Source organism: Microtus oregoni, unplaced genomic scaffold, assembly GCF_018167655.1.
Source record: "Microtus oregoni isolate MIOR12 unplaced genomic scaffold, Mior012 000101F_ref0000407, whole genome shotgun sequence".
Taxonomy (NCBI): Eukaryota; Metazoa; Chordata; class Mammalia; order Rodentia; family Cricetidae; genus Microtus; species Microtus oregoni.
The window spans coordinates 2,560,538-2,581,106 of NW_024544715.1; positions in this window are offsets into that span (position 1 = coordinate 2,560,538).

A 20,569-nucleotide genomic window follows, 5' to 3' on the forward strand; every position below is an offset into this window, starting at 1 on the left:
TTTTTAAAACGAACACACAAAGCAACATCTTTCACTATGGCATTTCATATACACTTCCTTGTGTCTGAGCCTCTTTCCTTGCCCCTCTGAGCCCACTTTCCCTCTTTCCACTTACAGGTCATGCATATTCCTTCACCCTCTCCTTTCTTAAAAGCCTCTCCTCAGCTTGGTTATAAAGCACCTTCTGCATAAGCACAGGATCCATAGAAATTCACAGTGCTTCTGTGTTGAGGGGGCGGGGCAGGGGAAGACAAAGGCTATGGGCCCTCTGCCTCTTGCTCTTACCACCTTTGAAACCTGAGATTCTAAGGAGATGGCAGAATGATTTAAAGGACATTGGGTGACACAGAGAGTGCTAATCTATTTATTCAAGTTAACAGTTTTGTTTAGAAATCAACCACTAAGGCCAGGGTGGTGGTACACCCCTTTAATCCCAGGCAGGCAGATCTCTGTGAATTTGAGGTCAGCCTGGTCTGCAAAGCTAGTTCTAGGACAGACAATGCTGCACAGCAAAGAATTGCAAAATCAAATATTAATTATGTCTAATTCTTCATTTTTATTTAATATTTTTTGACACAGTGTGTGTGTGTGTGTGTGTGTGTGTGTGTGTTGTGTGTGAGTGCGTGCATGCAAGCATACCTGATTGTCCTGGAGTTCACTAGGCTGGCCTCCACCATTCCTTCCTCTGCTTCCTGAGACGAGTATTAGGAGTAAAGACATGATCACACCCATCCCCTTGTCAGATTCTTCAATCTTCGAGTGTGAGTTTAACAAATGTTCATATTGTTACAACTTGGGGTTGAAGAATTTAAGAAGCCTGAGATAGTGAACGGACTCACACTTTGGCTATGAATGACTTAAACCTTCCAAATCAAATGGTAGTTGGGTCACTTTTGCCATGTGAGGGGAGGAAAATAAAACTTTCTTTTCTTTAAAAACAAGTGGCTTGGCTCTGGCGGCTTCTGTAACTTGAAATGCCGAGGCTGCAAGCTTCTAAACAGATGGAGATGTAAAGACAGAATAGCTATGGAGAAAGGGAAATTATTTTCAGATAAGTAGACATAGCTATTTTGTATTTATTAACGAGGGTGTATTAGGCATTTCAGCATCCAGAAATAAAGACCCTTTGTCTTCTTGAGTGACTTAGGTTGGACTAAACTCAAGCACTGTTGACATTGATTTTGAATTCTGCATGGCACCAAGGAGTTTCCCAACTCTAAATATATTTTAGTAAAATACTTAGACTAGAAAATTATGGAATGTGTTTTTAAGTTCATTGAAACCAAACCACACAAGTTAATGTGATCCCACCACTCCCACCTAAGAATGCATTCTTATTTTCCTCCAGAGTCCTTCAGCTAAGGGGTGGAAGAAACGAGCCCATCCTCTTTACATTAACTTTAGAACTAGGGTAATTAAAAACTCCGGTTACCAAAGGATTCAGAGTAGATTAGCAATCTGAAAAGCCCTGAAACAAATAGACAGGAGAACTCTGTTCTCTTGGTTGTGTGGGACTCTGCAGGTTGACTGGGGCCATTGCCTCCTTCTTTGCTTTTAATTCATTCCTGGTGGCAACATTCTCTCTTTCTTGTAGGTTGGAGTTAGCACAGAAGAGAAAAACTATTGTTTGGAAGGAGGGGTCTGGTAATGGTGTAGAGGGCCATTGAGAGTTGAACTCAGATTATTGAATTGAGAATCCAGAGTTCTTACCACTATGTCAGGTAACCCACAAATGGTCCCTGCTAGGTTTACCATGCTCCAGTGGATGGTCCCATACCCATGTGTATGTGGGTAGCACAAATTGGACTCAGTGTGAGAAGAAGAGGAAGAGGATGGAGATGGTGATGAGATGAAATTTGGAGGGGTTGGGGATGGATTGGGAGGAGTTAGTGGGAGGAGTGGATGGTGGTGAACATGATTAAAATACATTTTGTGCATGTATGAAATTCTCAAAGAATTAATAAAAATAAAATACTAAAGAAACTAAGGCATTCTTATACTTATTTGAAAATGTGATAAACAACATTTGCTAAAACAAATGATCTGGTGAACCCAAGTCCAATTTATTACGGATAGTTTTGTGCTGTATTGTCCATCAGTCAGTGGTGTAGTGGGTCTTCCTGTTCCCATGGTCAGCAGTTCCTTTCCCTGCATGCTGGTTTACTGTTCAGTCTAATAGGGAGGTGGAAAGTCTGCCCTTTAGAGGAGCTGATACTTTGGGGGATAATTCTTTCCTTTGGCAGTATTCCACCCCTTTTCTGAAACACTGAAGTGTAGTAGGGAGGTTGCTTGTTCATTTCCTGGCTGCCCAGACTCCTGTAATAATCACACAGAAACCATATTATTTGAATCACTGCTTAAGTCATTAGCTCTAGCTTCTTATTTGCTAACTCTTACATCCTAATTTAACCCATCTCCATTAATCTGTGCATCACCATGAGATTGTGGCCTACCAGCAAAGTTTCAGGGTGTCTGTCTCCCATGGCAGCTCCATGTCTTCTCCTTGACTCCGCCTCCTTTCTTCCAGCATTCCCTGCCTAGCTCTACTCAACCAATCATGGGCTAAAACAGTTTCTTTAGAAACCAGTGGTATTCACAGCATACAGAGGGGAATCGCACATCACTGAAGTCTCATATTTACCTTTTTCTTTGTGATATTGGGGATCAAACACAGGCCCTCAAACATGCTTGGCAAGTATTCTTAACCCTTCCACTTCTCCCAGTCTGCCTTTGTCACAACCCTGAGAGACTTTTGAAGAGTATGAATTGGTTATTTTATAGAATGCTTCAATGTGTAAATTCTGCAAGGGCATTCTATTACATAGCCACAGCACAACCATCAAAATCAGAACACTAACTTCCATGTACCACTACTATCTGCTCCACAATATCCAAATTTGGCTAATTTCCCCAATAATGTTTTAATAGTAGAGAGAATTCTAGGTGGTGCATTATGTTCAACTGCCAAGTTTATCAACTCTCCCCTCCCCTTCCCTCCTTCCTTCCCTCCCTCCCGTCTTCTATCATCCCTCCTCCCCTCAAACACACTCAGCCACATCCCTGCCCCAGTTGACCTCAGTTTCACAGATCTGTCCGCTGGGCAGCATCCTTTTTGTGCTTGCTCTTGTGCCTCTACCACTGCTGATACCTTCTCCCTAAAAGTTTTTCTCTATAGTGGCAAACAGCATACATAGGGTTAAATAACCAACGTTTTAAAAAAATGTTGCCCTTTGTCCATTATGGAGCGTGCCTGGTCGCTTGTAATAATCTACTTCTGATTAAAAAACCCAACAGCAGTGACGTATTGATATGCCTTCCTTTGGAGATATTATTCTTCACAAGCACAGTGGGTAATGTTGGAATTATTTTAATTGAGCCCAAACATTTCAGTACTGCTTTCCAGAAAATTCAGGGTGGAAAATGCCTTTGTTTCTTGTTAGCGGTGGTCACAGGCCTTCCAGAGGTTGTTGCGATGTTTTTGGTGACCATGCCTGTCACCTGTTTTTGACTAACAGACATCTAGTTTGCCCCTTATTTACCTCTCCACACGGAATGACATCCAGAATGTTCTTGCTGAATCAACTTTTCTGGCTCTCAACTTTCTTTTCAGTCCCCTCACCTCTGTGAAGGAGCCGGCAGGCCTAGGGATTCAGCTTTGTCGCACGGGTGCACACTTCAAAGGCATTTCGGCGTTCACACTTCAAAATTAAAATATACGTTTTCTTTTCAGAGACTGAGCATTGGAACAGAATCGCATGGGATACGGAAGTGGTAGAGTAGAACAGAAAAAACTCTAACACAGAAACAAGCACTTCCCAGGGAATTAACTTTCTCAAACATGTGTTTCCCAGAGCACTGGAAACACTAATTTCTGTGTTGTTGGTATTGTTTCTTTGTTCTACCCTGCCACTTCCTTGTCCCACGTGACTCCATTTCACACCTCAGTCGCCAAGTAAGAAAATGTATATTTCAGGTTAGATTTTAACTTTAAGCACAATTTTGAAGAACTCCCAGCATTAAAAATGCTGACACCAAGGGTCTTTGCTGAATGGTGTGATCCGAGAGAGTCCTCTCCACAGGGACAGCTGTGGCATCTGGAGACAGGCGGCGTCTCCCGCTCAAGCCATATATCATTTAACTGCCGTCCTGTGGGGACCAGTGGAGTCTTGGCACGTGAGCTGCCTGGTGTGTGACATGGAAGGTTCCATATTTCAGAATAATCACCCAATTACAGACTGTTACATTGGGTGTGAAGTGTCCCTCTGCTGGCCTGATGGATGGCCCATTGAAGCCGATGCCGCCGAGGGTTTTCCGTTTCTGCTGTCCTCCGGTGGTGGTATTGTTTGCTCTGCATTTGAGGGGAGCTCACTAGTGTCTGGATGATCACAGAATAAGGCCTTTATGAGGAGGTGGGTAGAAAGAGGAGGGTACCCAATGTGAGCCCCTCCAACCTAGAACACGGCTAGTCTGTGGCCAGCTTGGGGTCCTCACTCAGAGTGACATGGTGGGCTCAGACCATAGGTTCTGGATACGTTTGTCTCAGTTGTGCCCAGCAGGCCTCCTTCTCGTTCTTCCCCCTTTGCCAGTCAAGAAGGAACGGTTTTCTTATTCCAGGAAAACAAAGCACATGATTGCCCATTTTCACCCTAGATTTAAGCGAGTTGAGCCAGTCCTCTAATAGTTAAATAAGTATACAAATACTCTTTTATTTTCTGGCTCCTAGTGAGAGAGTTTTAGGTTTTTCTGTAAGATAAGAGGAAATAGGTATTGGAGAATAAATAGAATAATTCATTGGATCTTGGTTAGAGGGACAACAGAGACATATGTCAACAAGATTACAACCTCACTTTAAATCTAGACTGTCCCTACACTGACCCATCAGCAGTGCAGGATTTGGAATGAGGAAGATATTAGTAACTTGTTTTAAAAAATATTTTATATTTATTTTAAATTATGTCTCTGTGTGTGGGTTTGTGTATGTGAGTGCAATGCAAGTAGAAGTCAGAAGAGGGCATCTGATCTCCCTGGTGGAGTGCCATGTGGTTGTTACCCACCAGGTATGGGTCCTGGGTACTGAATTTGGGTCCTCTGCAAGTGTTGTACGGAATCTGAATCAATCCTCCAGTCCCAGCATCTCTTTAAGGATGTTAGTCAGCACCGAATGTAGACAGACTTTCCAAGGTCATCTGGCTGCCAGACACTTGCCTTACACCAGGTTTGCAATTGTGAACCATACGTAAACTCTTTATTCAGACTGTTGAACAAACTCTAAGCCTGGGCTAGGGTTGAGGATCATAAGGAGCAGCCAGACACCTGCTTCAGGGACTTTAGAGCTGTGCACAATATCCAGGTGAGGAACAGGATCCCGGAAACAGTGAGATCTGGGGGTGATCAATCTTGGTGGAGAGAGAATTTGGGAATATGTTTCCAGAAGTAATGCTGCTTGATCTGGATTTCTGATGAATGTACAAGAGAGACACAGATTCAACTAAGTGGAAGAAGTACTGGCCAAGAGTGGGAGACACATCAGCCCCGGTCTGTCCCTTAGCATTGTGGGAATATGACAGGTACGTTGGGGAAGCCTACTCAGTGCCACCAATAACTTTGAGGTGAGATCTGCTTAGATCTGTTTAGAGGTTGGGGTGCTCAGAGATCAGGAGGAAGCAGCATTAAAAAGAAGGTGGCTTCCACCAGAGCTTTCTCCACGGCCCTCTGTGGTCCTGTTAATGGACTCCATGTCTCACCTTGCTCAAGTGGTCGCTAAGTACTGACTGAGGTTTCATCTTGAAGGTTCTCTTTCAAAGTTGTAGACACATGGCTGTACATTTTCTTAAAGTGACAGCTTGGCTGGTCTGGAAAAAGAGGGCAGGATGACCATGTTTCCAGCAGTCTCAAGGATAGGATATTTATTTCTTCTCGAAATAGGTGTCTGTCATCCTATTAGGCAGCTCCGTATGGACTCTTGTTTGGCTCTATGCTTTGGTATTTCTGAGCATTGATTTATACTATAGAACACATTTGTCTGCTCCTGAATATTGTCTTCTCAGATAGTTTAGTGTCCACTCATAGATCACAATGACATCTCCTCAGAACTTAAAAAGTGAACCTGTTAAATGAACATGCTTCTTTTTATAAGGCAACGAGAGTGAGATAGCCAGGGTGGCCTGCAAGCTTCCTTGGATACCAGAAAGAATAAACGTCAAAGTTCTGATTGAGTCTATCATTGTGGCCTGCTTTTGTTATAAGTCTCTTGATTTCTCATGCTTTATAACACCCGTTTATTGTACTGATGTCTTTTATCAGAAGGTATTTACAAATCACTTTTAGAAACAGAAAATTTGAGACTGGAGAGATGTCTCAGCAGGTAAGACCACTTGCTGCTTGTGCAGAGGGCCTGGGTTCAGTTCTCAGTACCCAATGGGGGCTTACAATTGACTGTAGCTACAGTTCCAGGGGCTCCAACATACTCTTCTGGCCCCTACAGGAACAGCACAAGTATGGTACACATATACAGATGCACATAAAACACTCATGCAAGTAAAAAAAAAACCAAATAAATCTTTAAAAGTGAATATCATACACACATAAATATAAAAATTAAAAAATAGGAGCCGGGCGGTGGTGGTGCACGCCTTTAATCCCAGCACTCAGGAGGCAGAGGCAGGCAGATCTCTGGGAGTTCGAGGCCAGCCTGGTCTACAAGAGCTAGTTCCGGGACAGGCACCAAAGCTACAGAGAAACCCTGTCTCGAAAAACCAAAAAAAAAAAAAAAAAAAGGCAAGGGTCTAGAAAATAATCATAGACAGTGAAAGCATAACATTTTATTAAATAGGGGGCTGGAGAGATGGCTCAGAGGTTAATAGCATTGCCTGCTCTTCCAAAGGTCCTGAGTTCAATTCCCAACAACCACATGGTGGATCACAACCGTCTGTAATGAGGACTGGTGTCCTCTTCTGGCCTGCAGGCAGACACACAGACAGAATATTGTATACATAATAAATAAATATTTGAAAAAAACATTTTATTAAATAGCAATGAAATAATATAAGTGGAAACCCTTTCGTTAAGTGTTAGTTCATGGGTTCTGGTGTGGCTGTCATCCTCTCAGTTGGCCGTGTGATTGACAGAACATGGTCTCACTCCTACTGGAATGCTTGTGCGGGTAGTTGCCCGGTTAAATTCCTGTAGATTCATCTTTCATCTCTAGACATGTCTAGGCACTTGTGTATATGTATCTGGGTAACCATAACTATCATTAGTTATGTATTTCACAGAATACAGAAATTTAAAGCTGAAAGGAAGGTAATCATCCAAATCCCATTAACACAAGCGATAGATGGGCATTTTGAAACCCCGAAGACATTATAATGTAAGCTGGCAAGCTGTAGGTTATTGCACGGGCTCAGTGGGACTCTCTTAGAAATGTGTGGGTGGGGCCTGAGGGATCCTGGGTGGGCCTGCATTGTGTGTGTGGGGCCTGAGGGATCCTGGGTGGGCCTGCATTGTGTGTGTGGGGCCTGAGGGATCCTGGGTGGGCCTGCATTGTGTGTGTGGGGCCTGAGGGATCCTGGGTGGGCCTGCATTGTGTGGGTGGGGCCCGAGAGATCCTGAGTGGGCCTGCATTGTGTGGGTGGGGCCCGAGAGATCCTGAATGGGCCTGCATTGTGTGAGTGGAACCTGAGGGATCCTGGGTGGACTTGCACTGTGTGGGCGGGGCCTGAGGGATCCTGGGTGGACTTGCACTGTGTGGGCGGGGCCTGAGGGATCCTGGGTGGGCTTGCATTGTTCTTCCTGAAACGGCAAACAGAAACTTGGCTTGGGACTTTCTTGTGGAAAATAAGTTTCCATCTAGTTATTTATTTATACCTGTCTTCTCTGCTGACATTGCCCCCGCGGCAATGCCTTAGTCACATTTCTATACTTGGAAGACCACAGGCACAAGTTAGCTGAGAGAAAGAAAGAATGAATGAATGAATGAACCCTTTGCTAAGCATGAGCATTAGCTGGAAGACTCTGCTGCTGTTACTTCTTTACTGTTTTGTAGGGTGCACTGTTCACACAGACCACATGGATCGTATATAGCCAAGAATGAATGAATAAATGAAAAGAATTAAATAAAATTTATGCCCTGGCAATGCTGAAGCATGCGTGGGCAGCCCATATATGGTGGTTCTGTTGAACTTGTCCACATTGGGTATCATGGGCTATGTTGATGAGGACAACTGACCAGGTCTCTTCCTCAAGAGGGCACCAGATCTCATTAAAAATGTGTGAGCCACCATGTGGTTGTTCGGAATTGAACTCAGGACCTTTGGAAGAGCAGGCAATGCTCTTAACCTCTGAGCCATATCTCTAGTCCAGCATATAGTCAAGACAGTGAACCAAATGGCACCTTATAAGATTAGAAGAACCCAAGTGTGTCATAAGGAGAGAATCAAAAAAAACTTGGTGAAGAGTTTGCTATCTGTTGTTAGAACAAAGGAGTCAAGGAAAGTGCCAAAGTTGGAGCAGTTCTACCTCTGCAACTGGAGGGCCTGGATGCTGGAGGGGGAAAGAGAGATTGGGTGGGAAAAGATAAAATAATGTGCAGGCTGCTATGTAACAATCTGGAGCCCACTTTCTTTCCTGTTTCTGTGATCCAACATGGCTGCCGAGGCTCTAGTTCTCACAGTTCAGTAAACTGCCAGGAAGGAGGAAAAAGGACGGGAAGAAAAAGGGCCAAAATGAACATGTTTCCTGTTTCTTTCTGTTCTTTTCCTCTTAAAGATTTATTTTATTTTGTATTGTGTGTGTGTGTCTGTCTGTCTGTCTGACTCTGTGTGTGTGTGTGGGTATGCACATGCTGAGTGCACATTCTCATGAGGACAGAAGAGGGCACTGGATCCCCTGGAGCTAGAGTTAAGGGTGGTTGTGAGCCACCCTACACAGGTGCTGGGAACTGAACCTGGGTTCTCTGCAAGAGCAACAAGTACTCAGATTGGCGGAGCATCTTGCCAACTCCAGGTTTCTTTTCTCCCATGCTTGCTTGCCTCTTGTTGACCACAGCTCTGTCATGTGGCTCTGCTATGCTATAAGGCTTTTGAAAATACAGTGTTTTAGCTAGGTATATGTGCTGAGTAAAATTCAGAGGGTTGTATATATATTTTTTTGACAATGGAGAAGGTGAAACTGGCTATTGTGGTCTCACTAGCGGTCTTTGTCTCATAAAGCTGCATATAAAATACTCTCTGACCCCTAATTCAGTGCTATTTCCTGGCTGAATGATGTGAGCTTTTGGGTAGAGGCAGAATGGGAAAGTGGGGAGTGTCCTAGGCTCAGTGACCAGTGCCAGGCTTTGCAAACAAACATTTATCTTGGATGTGATATTAAATTTCTCTAGTTTGTGTATAATTTTCTCTCTCTCTCTCTCTCAATCTGGTTTTTCTCTGTAACTTTGGAGCCTGTCCTAAAACTAGCTCTGGCCTCGAACTCACAAGAGAGCCACCTGTCTCTGCCTCCCGAGCGCTGGGATTCAAGGTGTGCGCTACCACCATCCAGCTATAAATCTCCTAAAATGGTTTGCTGGATAGAATGATCTCTGAACTGTTTCCTTTGTACATGGGCGTGTGATTGTGTGTGTGAGCAGAGACAGCATACAGTGTTGCTCTTTCTTTTATTTGAGGCAGGACTTCTTGTGTATGCCAGACTAGTTGGCTCACAAGCTCTCTGGGACTCTGTCTCTGCCTAGTGTTTTGCTGTAGGAACACTGAGTTTAGTCAGTGATCCTCAACTTTTCCAATGCTGCAACCCCTGAATACTGTTCCTCATGTTATGGTGACCTCCAACCATACAATTGTTTTCATTGCTACTTCAAAACTATAATTTTGCTACTGTTTTGAACTGTAATGTAAATATTTTGGAGACAGGTTTTCCAAAGGGGTCATGCCCCACAGGTTGAGAATTGTAGGATTAGATGCTCTGAACCCCAGTAGGGCTTTATGTGGACTCACTGGGTCCTCACACTTTCTCAGAGAGTTCTTTACCCATAGCGCCATACCCTCAGTCCAGATCCCCGAATCTCTAGAATACCTCATGACAATAAAAACCAATTATGCTAATAATGAAAACTGAACTAGTCACAGGACTCTGTGTCTCTGGATAGGTCTGTCATGGATGTATGTATATCTTTGAGAACCATCTTAAGGCTCAATGGTTATGGTGGCTTCAAGCCACCTCTTCTTCTCAATTTGACTGTTTGGTCAAGTGAAGACCGGAGTGCTGTCTACTCATGGACAGCAGCTCTTCTGCTGTTCCCTCGACAGCAAGACTCTGTTTGACTTCAGTGTCTGCAGTCTCAGGACCTCTTAATCTCCAAGCTGGCTGCTTTGGTTCCCTTTCTGCTCGGCACATATGTACAACTGTCTCCTAGGAGAAGGGACTGTCCAGTGTCTGGGAGGGACTGCTTTGATCCCTGGAATGTGGAGGAGAAATAGGGCATTGTGCACTGGCCCTTATACATGATATGGTTACCATGAAAATTCCTGTCTCCAAGGAATCACACCCATCTTAGTGCTCACAGCTACCTGTGACTCCAGTTCTAGGGAGCTGATAACCTCTTCTGGCACCCAAAGGCACTGTTATCCCTGACAACACCACTAGCTTCTCAGTCCTCCATCCTAAAGACGTTTTCTTCTCAGTCCTCCTGGATGTCCACTCCCAAGATGTTTTGTCTTCACATAGGTGGATCCTGATACTCATGCTCCCCAGATCCTCTGTGCTCTTCTCCCAAACTCTCAAAGAGCTCATACTCCATCCCTCTCAAACACAAGAGGGTCTAACAGTTCCTTCTCTCTACACTTTTATGCAGGTAATAGCTCCTTCCTGTTGGATGGCCAGGTCAGATTACTGACCCTTTCATTGTCAGCAAAGACAGTAATCGTGCTTACATACAGTCTGTCAGGTTGCCCTTTCTTCTCTTGTAACTAATCCCACTTCCTCCCAAGCTGCCCTACTACAGCTCCCAGATAACATCCTTAACCCTCCCTCAATACAGGATACTTTCCTATTCCCCACTACCTCAGCCTACAGTTCCCAATCCATAAACGTCTCAACTCTCTTCTCACACCCCAACTTTTCCCCTGCCCAAATGATTGCCAAACATAAACCGCCAACTGCCTGAATTAATTAACTATCCAGACATCAAACACTTTGAAGAAGTCATACTCCCAATTACAAGATACAACTAAACCCAAGCCATCTCCTCTCTGACCCATGCACACTTATATGGCCAAATCCTTACTTGGGTCAAGGTCATCCACCCCCCTTCCATGTATCACTGATGTCCTCTTTAATGCCTCCACTACTTTCTTTGGACCTCTCTTCAATGCCCTCTGTTAACCGTAGTCCCTCTCACAGCCAATACCCAATACCGCTACTGACCACCTGTCCCCTTGACTATCCAAATCCAAATTCTCTCAACCTTTCCACACCAACCCCCAAAACCTACTGCAGACTTTCCCTTCTATCATGTATCAAAACCTCCTCAATCATTCACGTTCCTAAAATATTTCTATTTCAGAACCCACCTGAACACCCCAGAAAAGACTATCCTAATGTAACTGAAGCCTCTCAAGTTATATTCTCCTCAACACAACCAGACCCTGCTTTCAGAGAACAGTTGTTCTCCGTTAACCTGATAGAGTCAATCAAAAGTTTCCCAATTCCTCTCAAGAATTCTCAAACACATTCCAGATAAGTTTTCCTGCCTACTACCTATTACTAAGGGGGGTTCTGTTATTCTCTAAAAAGTGGCAGGTGTCCTGAGCTGGGCAGCAGTGGATGACTCAAAGGGGCAGCAGTTTCCTGATGGCCAGTGGAGGGCCACGAGGGGCAGCTGGTCCCACAACTAGAGTCCCAGGAGCGTCCCAGGCAGGTGAGAGACCATGGTGATTGAGAGACAGATATGCCATACAGAGAGAGTTTGAGTATAGAGTTATGGAGAGAAAGGGGAAGGGGGAGAGAGAGAGAGAGAGAGAGAGAGAGAGAGAGAGAGAGAGAAGAGAAGAGAAGAGGAGAGGAGAGAAGAGAAGAGGAGAGAAAGGTAGTAACCACTTCTTCAGAAAAGGGACTGGGGAGAGAACATGCAGGCTGGAGGAAAGGGATGATTTGCTTGCCCAGGAGGAAGGGGGAGTGGGCGGAGCTTATCTCTTAAGGTGATAGGGTAACCAGTTGACAGGACAAATCATAACAGGTTCTCTCCCCTTTTTCCTGGTCTTGGGACTCCTCTTCCCAATTGCCAGCACCATGAACCTACAAGTTTCAAATGTACATCCAAGATTAAAAAAATATTTTCTGAGCTCCTTAGCTTTACTTTTGCCTCTAGTTACCAGATTTCAAACCAGCTACAGATTACTCCAGTAGCCCCAGTGCGAGCACCATCCCCAGCTATTTCCCTGGAATCTCCATCTTGGTCCAGCCTCACAGACCACACTTTCCAATGGTACAAGTGACACAGCCCACTCTTCCCACCTTTACCAACAACCAGCGTCCTTGGGTCCCCTAACAATGACATCCCAATGTCAGCAGGAAGCAGCTAGAGTGACCTATGATGCCTATTTACGCAACATCAAATAACCCAAAAATAAAACAAAAAGGTGGGAATGATGGGATTCTATACAGTGTGAACATGGCAAACAAGGCTCTTGCAGGTCTTGCCCTTCTCTCTTCCATTCCCTCTGCCTTGTTAAAAAACAGATTACATTCCTAAAGCTAGCCACCAAGGTCTGTTCCTTTATTTGGCCATTTCCTCCTCCTTAGGCTGATTATTAAGGTTCAACTATCAAAGTATTGGAATACAGCAATCAAAAGGCCCCATTTAGCTCACCTAATTAACATGCCCAATTGAAATTAAACACCTCATTCTAATACAGGATTTCCCCTTTTTCCTTTATAAACTGCCATTTGCCTATGGGCCACGTGTGTCTCCTCTCTATTCCTTTATGTCCTGCCCCCATCCCCCACCTTGGACAAACACCCCTTCCCCCTCTCCCTTGTTCCCTTCCCCTCCTACCTTTTCCTCTGTCTCCTGTCTTTGTCCCATATTCCCTGCCTTCTGTCCCTCTGGTACAAATAAATCTCCTTTGTGCTGGGAACTTGATCTTGGGCTGTCTCAAGGTTCCCTACAAAGACACCTGCTGACCAGTCAGCTCCAGGAATCTGTCTGTTTCTGCACCAGAATTACAAGCACTAGTCACTCTGTCTGTCTTTTTTATGTACATGCTGAAGATCAAACACAGTCCCTCATGCTTGTAGTAATCTTGCCACCCTGCAATTACATCTTGATGACTGAATATTGACAAAACTGGCTATCCATGGGCTTCTCAGAAATACTCCCTGTCATTAAGCAGTGAATGATTGTGAAAGCCAGTTGCTAACTCTTGTCTTTGGGACCTCCAAGCTTTGAGTTTGGACTGCTGTGGACAATGGTTTTGTGCCCTGTAAATATTTGTCACTTGTATTGGTTTAATAAAATGCTGTTGGCCAGTAGCCAGGCAGGAAGTATAGGTGGGGCGACTAGACAGGAAGTAGAGGCAGAGCGACAAGAACAGGAGAATTCTGGGAAGAGGAAAGACTCAGTCTGTAGTGGTCACTCAGGCACAGAGGAAGCAAAATGAACGCCTTGCTGATAAAAGATACTAAGCCACATGGCTAACACAAACAAGAATTATCAATTAATGTAGGATGTAAGATTTAATAAGAAGCCTGAGCTAACAGGCCAACCAGTTTATGATTAATGTAGACCTCTGTGAGTTTCTTTGGGACTGAACAGCTGCGGGACTGGGTGGGACCTCTGTCAAAATTGGACCACACTATTAAAGACAAGGGCCCTGTGGTACAGCTGCTGGTAGTGTGAGAGGGTAACAGACGTTAACCTACGTCAGTTCCCACCTCCTAGAAAAAGATTTTTAAATTACCCAAATGGCACATTGCTCTGTTGTGGGGGATGGATGAAAGCAATCTACAGACAGACCTCTACCATCAGCAAAGCTGGTAAGCTGCCTAATGTCTGGCTGAAAAACAAAACAAACGGGAGTCTATGTATAATATGTCTAAATATCTGCAGGGTGGAGTTGAAGATAAGGACAAGCAAAACTGAAAACTACAGAAGCTTATTTCTTCTAGCTACAAACAAGAAATTTCACCTTCTTTTCTATTACAGAATTGACTTAAAAGACTTGGAATGTAAGGCCTTTCACAGTCTGAAATGTATTCTGATCTGTGTTTAGCTAGTTCTCCTTTGTTGGGTTATGTTTTTCGAGACAGGGTCTGATTCTGCTGCATAGCTGGATGGTTGTTGGAGTCACCATGCAGCCAAGGAAGACCTTAAACTCTTCCTCCCCCTCCCCTTCTCTCTTTCTACTTAAAAATTGATTTATTTTTATAGGTATGAATGTTTTGCCTGCATGTATGTGTATGTGTGGCTTTGTACAGGACCCACAGAAGCCAGAGGAAGGTAATGGAAACTCTGGAACTGGAGTTACACACAGTTGTGACCACATTGTGGGTTCTGGGAACTGAACCCAGTCTTCTGCGAGAGCAGCAAGTGCTTTTAACCACTGAGCTATCTCTCCAGCCCCAGCCTTAAATTGTTGGTCTTCCCTGCCTCCACACTCTGGGTGCTGGGACAGCAGTAGTGCATTGTCACCATGCCAGCACTGTGAGTCTAGAGCAGCTCTCTCAAGAGAATGGGGCAGTGAGATGGCCTAGTGGGTGAAGGCTCTCACCACCAAGCTACGGCCCATATGGTGTAAAGAGAGAATTGACACCTACCTACCTCTGACCTCTAATATGTACCCCAATACACACATACACACACACACACACAATACATACAACACATACATACATACATACATACATACATACATATCAACTTGCATGCTATTGAGGGTTGGCACCCCTATTTTTCAGATTCTAGGGATAGTTAGGAGATTGTTTTGGTGGCAGGTTGGCTATGGTTTCAAATTTTCTTTGTGTCATAAAGACAGCAGTTTATTAGTCTTTTGTGTAAAAGCAGTCAACGAATACAGGTATCAGGGAAATTTAGAATGAGCTCTGTATAAGAGATTACATTACATGTCTACTTTGTATGTGTGTGTATCCTGCGTGTATGTGCATGCCATTGTGTGCATGTGAAGCCTGGAGGACAGCTTACAGGAAGCAATTCTCTCTTTCCACCATGTAAGTCATGGGGATTGAACTTGGGTCACTGGATGTGCTGGGTAACACTTGGTTTCATTTTGTTTCCAACTTGTCGCAAGCCTAGACTTCTGTGGAAAGGGAATCTGAGAAACTGCCTCCATCAAATTAGCCTGTAAGCGAACCTCTGGGAGCATTTTGAGAAATGAGTGCAAAAAGATGTGTTTGCTTGGCTTTGTAAAGGGTGGGGTTTCTACAGTTGGAGCTTTTCGCGTGTTGTCTGCATGTGTACCCTGTGTGGGCTTGACGCTTGTGTAGTGATAAAACTATTGCCCCTACCTTTGTGTCTAGCGCTCTTAGACTGGAGACAATTTTGTTTTAATTTGTATTTCTCCAGCATATCTTTTTATTTTGACAAACGTCATTTCTAATGAATTAGAAGATGAAGCTTAAATCAAGGATTCTCAGATTTTCAGGGTTCTCTGTCAGAATGTGTCATGGCAATGAGACATAGTACTGACTCACCACAGTCACCCCATTGCAAAGGGCTGTGTGCATGTGTGTACCAAAACCAAGCCAGCCCATCCTTCTGTGTCCTCATCTTTTCTTCATTATCAGCACCACAGATGCCTTTGAGAGATGTGATGTAGTCTCTGGAGATGGCACAGGCTGCCCTTGAGAATGGTCTTGGGAATGAGCTGTACACAGTCTCTGGTCCCCTAGAAGGGGTATTCTGGAGCCCTAGGTACTGAAAAGGTTGACCACTCTTGTAGACAAAGATTCTGGGTATGCTCGTTTCTTTGGCCTTGGAATCTCAAAACTTAGCACAAAGGCATGGTGGAGGAGGGTCAGAGTGAAGTTGCAGCAGTATCCAAGTCTTGGCCAGGACTGGGAACAGGATACTGGTCCTCTTTCCCGGGTCTCAGGGTGAACAATGAATAGAGCTGGACAGAATCAGGCCTTACACTTTTACCTCCTACCCCAGGTAGTATCAGTAGTTTAGTGTGTATCCTTCCTCCATGACCAACTTTATATGTCAGCTTGGCTGGTTCAGAGTCCCAGCAATGTAGTCAAAAATTATTCTGGATTTTTCTGTGAAGGTTTTTTGGAGTGGAGTTGAGATTTATATTGGTGGATTATCAGTAAAGCTGATTACTTTCTACAATACAGAGAGCCTCTTATAATTAAAATCATGTCCTATTATAAAAAGATCTGAACACCCTTCCCTCCACCTGGACAGGAACTGCAAGGCTTCTGATACTCCCTCCAGCAGAGTTCGGGATTTATAATCGCACAATCCATCATAATTGCACAAACCAATTCTTCAAGCTACCCTTGTCTCCTTCTTCCCTCCCCCTCTCCTTCCTTCCTGCACCTCTTTCCCTCATTCTCATCATCATTCCTTTTAGATTCCTAATCTATGTGGGAAATGCTCTTCCTATCCACACGTATAGCTATGCACCCCGGTGCTTCCTTCTCTGGAGAGCCCTAACACACCTTAGCATCCCTTTCTTCTGAGTATCTTCAAACACACACGCTCAAACACAAACACTTCAGATTCTATTGCCCTGAGATTTGCTTCATTCGCTTGACATCTTCTTTCCATGACAGTATCTGCACTTTAACTGTGAGAATGCACTAAAGCATTCAGTACTGCTCCTGGTGGTGTCAGTGCTTGATAAATGTTAATGCATCGTTACCTGAGCATGCAAGGGGACTGTTGTATAGAACTGTCTATTATCTCCTGGCCCTGTATACTGTATTCAGAGGGGATGCTTCTCTCCTGTGTCTGTATGTGAGCCCCATGAGCCTGCAACTCTTCAGAGTGTCCTTAAACAGTGACAAGAAGTCACTTTCAGTTGTAACACAGTGTTATGGCCTGAATCTGAAATGTCCCCCTGCAGGCTCATATTTTGGATGCTTGGCTCCCAGCTGATGATGTTGTTTGGGGGAGTTTTGGAGGCTTTAAGAGCTGGGGCCTAGGTGACAGAAGTGGGTCACAAGAGGCTGAGGAGATGGCTCACAGTGCACGTGTGGGGGCTCAAGTTCACATCCCCAGAAACCCACATAAATGCATACGATGGTGGCCCAGCTATGATTGTGGGGGCTCAAGTTCACATCCCCAGAAACCCACAGAAATGCATACGATGGTGGCCCAGCTATGATTACAGCTTCAGAAAGTGAAGCCGGCAGACCCCCAGAGCAAGCTGGCTGAGTGAGCATAGTCATATCTTTAAGACCATGCCTCAGAGCATAAGGTAGATGGGCAGTAAATGGTTCCCAGCATCAACCTCAGGCCTAAACACACACACACACACACACACACGTACACACATGTACACACACACACATGCACACACACGTACACACATGCACACATGCACGCACACATAGACGACACACACATGCACATACAGACACACATGTACACACACATGCACACACATACACACATGTACACACACAGACGAACACACACACATGCACATACATGCACATACATACACACATGTACACACACGCACATACATACACACATGTACACATAGGTTAACACACACGCACACACATGCACATACATACACATATGTACACACACACGCACACACATACACACATGTACACACACGCACACACAGATGAACACACATACATACATGTACACACACATGCACACACATGTACACAAACATGCACACATATACACAAATACACACATGCACACACACAATCATGAGAAATGGAAAAATGCAAAAATGAAGTAGATCATAAAGGATGGACTCTTGGGGTTATAACACCCCTCCTGTCTCCGTCTGCTTCCGGACTGTTGTGATATGCACATCTGTCCTCTGCGACAGGCTCCCTCCTCCATGGTGTTCTGCTCAAGTGCACAGGGCCAAGAAATCGCGAACTGAGCCCCACGAGGCGACATAAATCTTTGCTTCCTTAGGTTGTTCGTGCCAGGTCCATGGTCACAGTAATGACAAAAGTAATGAGTACATAAGCTGTCACTCAGGAATCAGAAGCATCGGGAACTGTGTAAGTAACAAAGCTTTAGGTTTGATTTCTAACCCAGCTTTGCCTCTTTCCCTCGCTCACCAAGGGTCTGCTGTGGGCAGGAAGCTTACTTCTGGGATGTGATCAAGTTCTCCACAACATATTCTTTGTCCACCTTCCCCCTTTCCTTTTTTTTTTTTTTCCTCTTCTATGGTTTCTGGCGATTTCAGGCTTGCAGCAGGGAAGGGGTGATGGCAGACAACAGGAAAGCTTCTCATAATTGAATGGTTTTGTCCTGTCTTTATCGGGCGAATTTTAACGAGGGCTCCTCTCTCTTTCTTTCATGGATGTCTGCAAGGATTCTTTGGGATGTCTTCCAACCACTAGGCTCTTCCCACCTGTACTTCCCTTGACAAGAATGATGAACTCACGTCCAGCTGGCTGCTTTCCTGCCATGCAGCCACTGGGAGCATCCTTCCCACTTGGCTCAATTGGACCAGCCCCAACAAGACAGTCTGGTTGTCTCTCTCCTATGGTCCACATCTGGCCCACTCAGGTCTTCTAGCCTTCAGGAACTCTGGGAGTTCCAGCCACCCTCAAAGCAGCCACCTCTCTTTTAGCTCATCCATCAGTAGCCAGACAGCCTGCACCTCCTTTTAGATGTCTTGGGTCAAATCAGGTGCAGTTCATCAGTCCCCTTGCTCTTCATAGTCACCAACATCAGCGAATGCTTAGTTAACATCCTGAGTGTTTCGTAGGAACATCTCTTTCCTTAATTTGAAATCTACAAGAGTACCCAAAACTCGTCCATGGTGCTGGTACCAAAGTTCTCAGCCAAGAAGCAGCTATAACATCCTCTTAGCTTGTCATGCATTGACCCATTTTGAATCTTCAAAGAGGAAAAATGCCTCAGAGTTTAGTATCTGTTTTCTCTAGCTAGACTTGTCCTGACAACTTTTGTTTGCCACATTCCCTGCATGTCTGGGTGTCATTTACTTATTTGCCATCTCATTGTATCAACTCTTACTTCCAATCATTGTTGTTTTTTTCTTTTTCTTTTCCTCCCTTTCTTCCTCCCTGATTGCCTCCCTCCCTCCTTCCCTCTCTTCCTTCCTTCTTTTCTTTACTTTTTTTATAGACACAGGGTCTCACCCTATAATCCCTGGCTGGCCTGGAGCTCTCTATGTAGACCAGGCTGGCCTCAAATTTACATAAATCATCCTGCCTCTTGAGTTCTGAGATTAAAGGCATCAGCCACCATGACCCAACTTTTCTTAAGAAAAGATTTATTTTTATTTTGTATGTGAGCATTTTGCCTGCATGTATGCATTTACTACATGCATATAGTACCCAAAGATGCCAAAAGATGGTGTCAGATCCCCTGGAACTAGAGTTACAGCTATTGAACCGTCATATAGGTGTTCGGAACCCACCCAGGTCCCCTGAAAGAGCCCTTAACTACCGAGTCACCTCTCCAGCTCCTTTATTGTCTTTGTTATTACCATTTAAGACTTAATTCACAGTGTTTCTTAGTAGGACTGTTATGCTTCACTTAAATCTTCTGTTGTTTTTCATGATGCTTCTAACTTTTCTTTATTAAAAACGACTAACAAAAGGTTTGTTCAGAGATGTTATCTGCATGCTTCATATGCTTATGCTTTCTATAGAGCAGATCCTTAGAAATAATATTTCCGAATGAAAGAATAATTACAAATGAAAATTGGAAATGCTGCCCAACTACCATTTCTAGAATAATGCTTCTTTAGCTTCTTAAAGACGAAATTTTTGCATTTTTACCAGTATTATAGAGTTCTTTTCTTTCTCGTTTAAATTCACATTTTTCCTGCCTTAGAGCAGCTCATCCTTTAGCTGCCTTTACTGGTCGTTAACAAACCCTTCCCAGGGAATGCGCTTTACCTGGTGTTGCGCTTTTCCACTGGCTCACCCGGCTGCTTTCTTAAGTGCTTCTACTATGTTGTGGACATTCAGACACAACACAGTCTCAGTCTGTGTTCCGCAAGGCTTCTGTGCAGCTGCGGAAAGTGTGCCTGCTTCTTTCCTGAAGAGAAGCCTACCAGCGAGGCATCCGGCTCCTTCTTTCCACCCCATCAGCTCTCCCTTATCTTGCTCAGAGGTTGGAAAACATTGATGGGGTTTTTGGAAAATTTAAAGAAAGGTTCTATCGCTAAGCATAATGTTTAAGCTAGACCACCTCTAAGTATCACTACTATTGTTATAATCTTCAAGTCTATGAATCTAAAAATTTCTATATCCTCGTGAAAGGGGCGTGACCTTGTGGGAGGGGTGTGTCCTTCTCGTCGAAGGTGTGTCCTTGAGGGAGAGGGTGTGTCTTTGTGGGAGGGCTGTGTCCTTGAGTTAGGCATCAATTTATTGA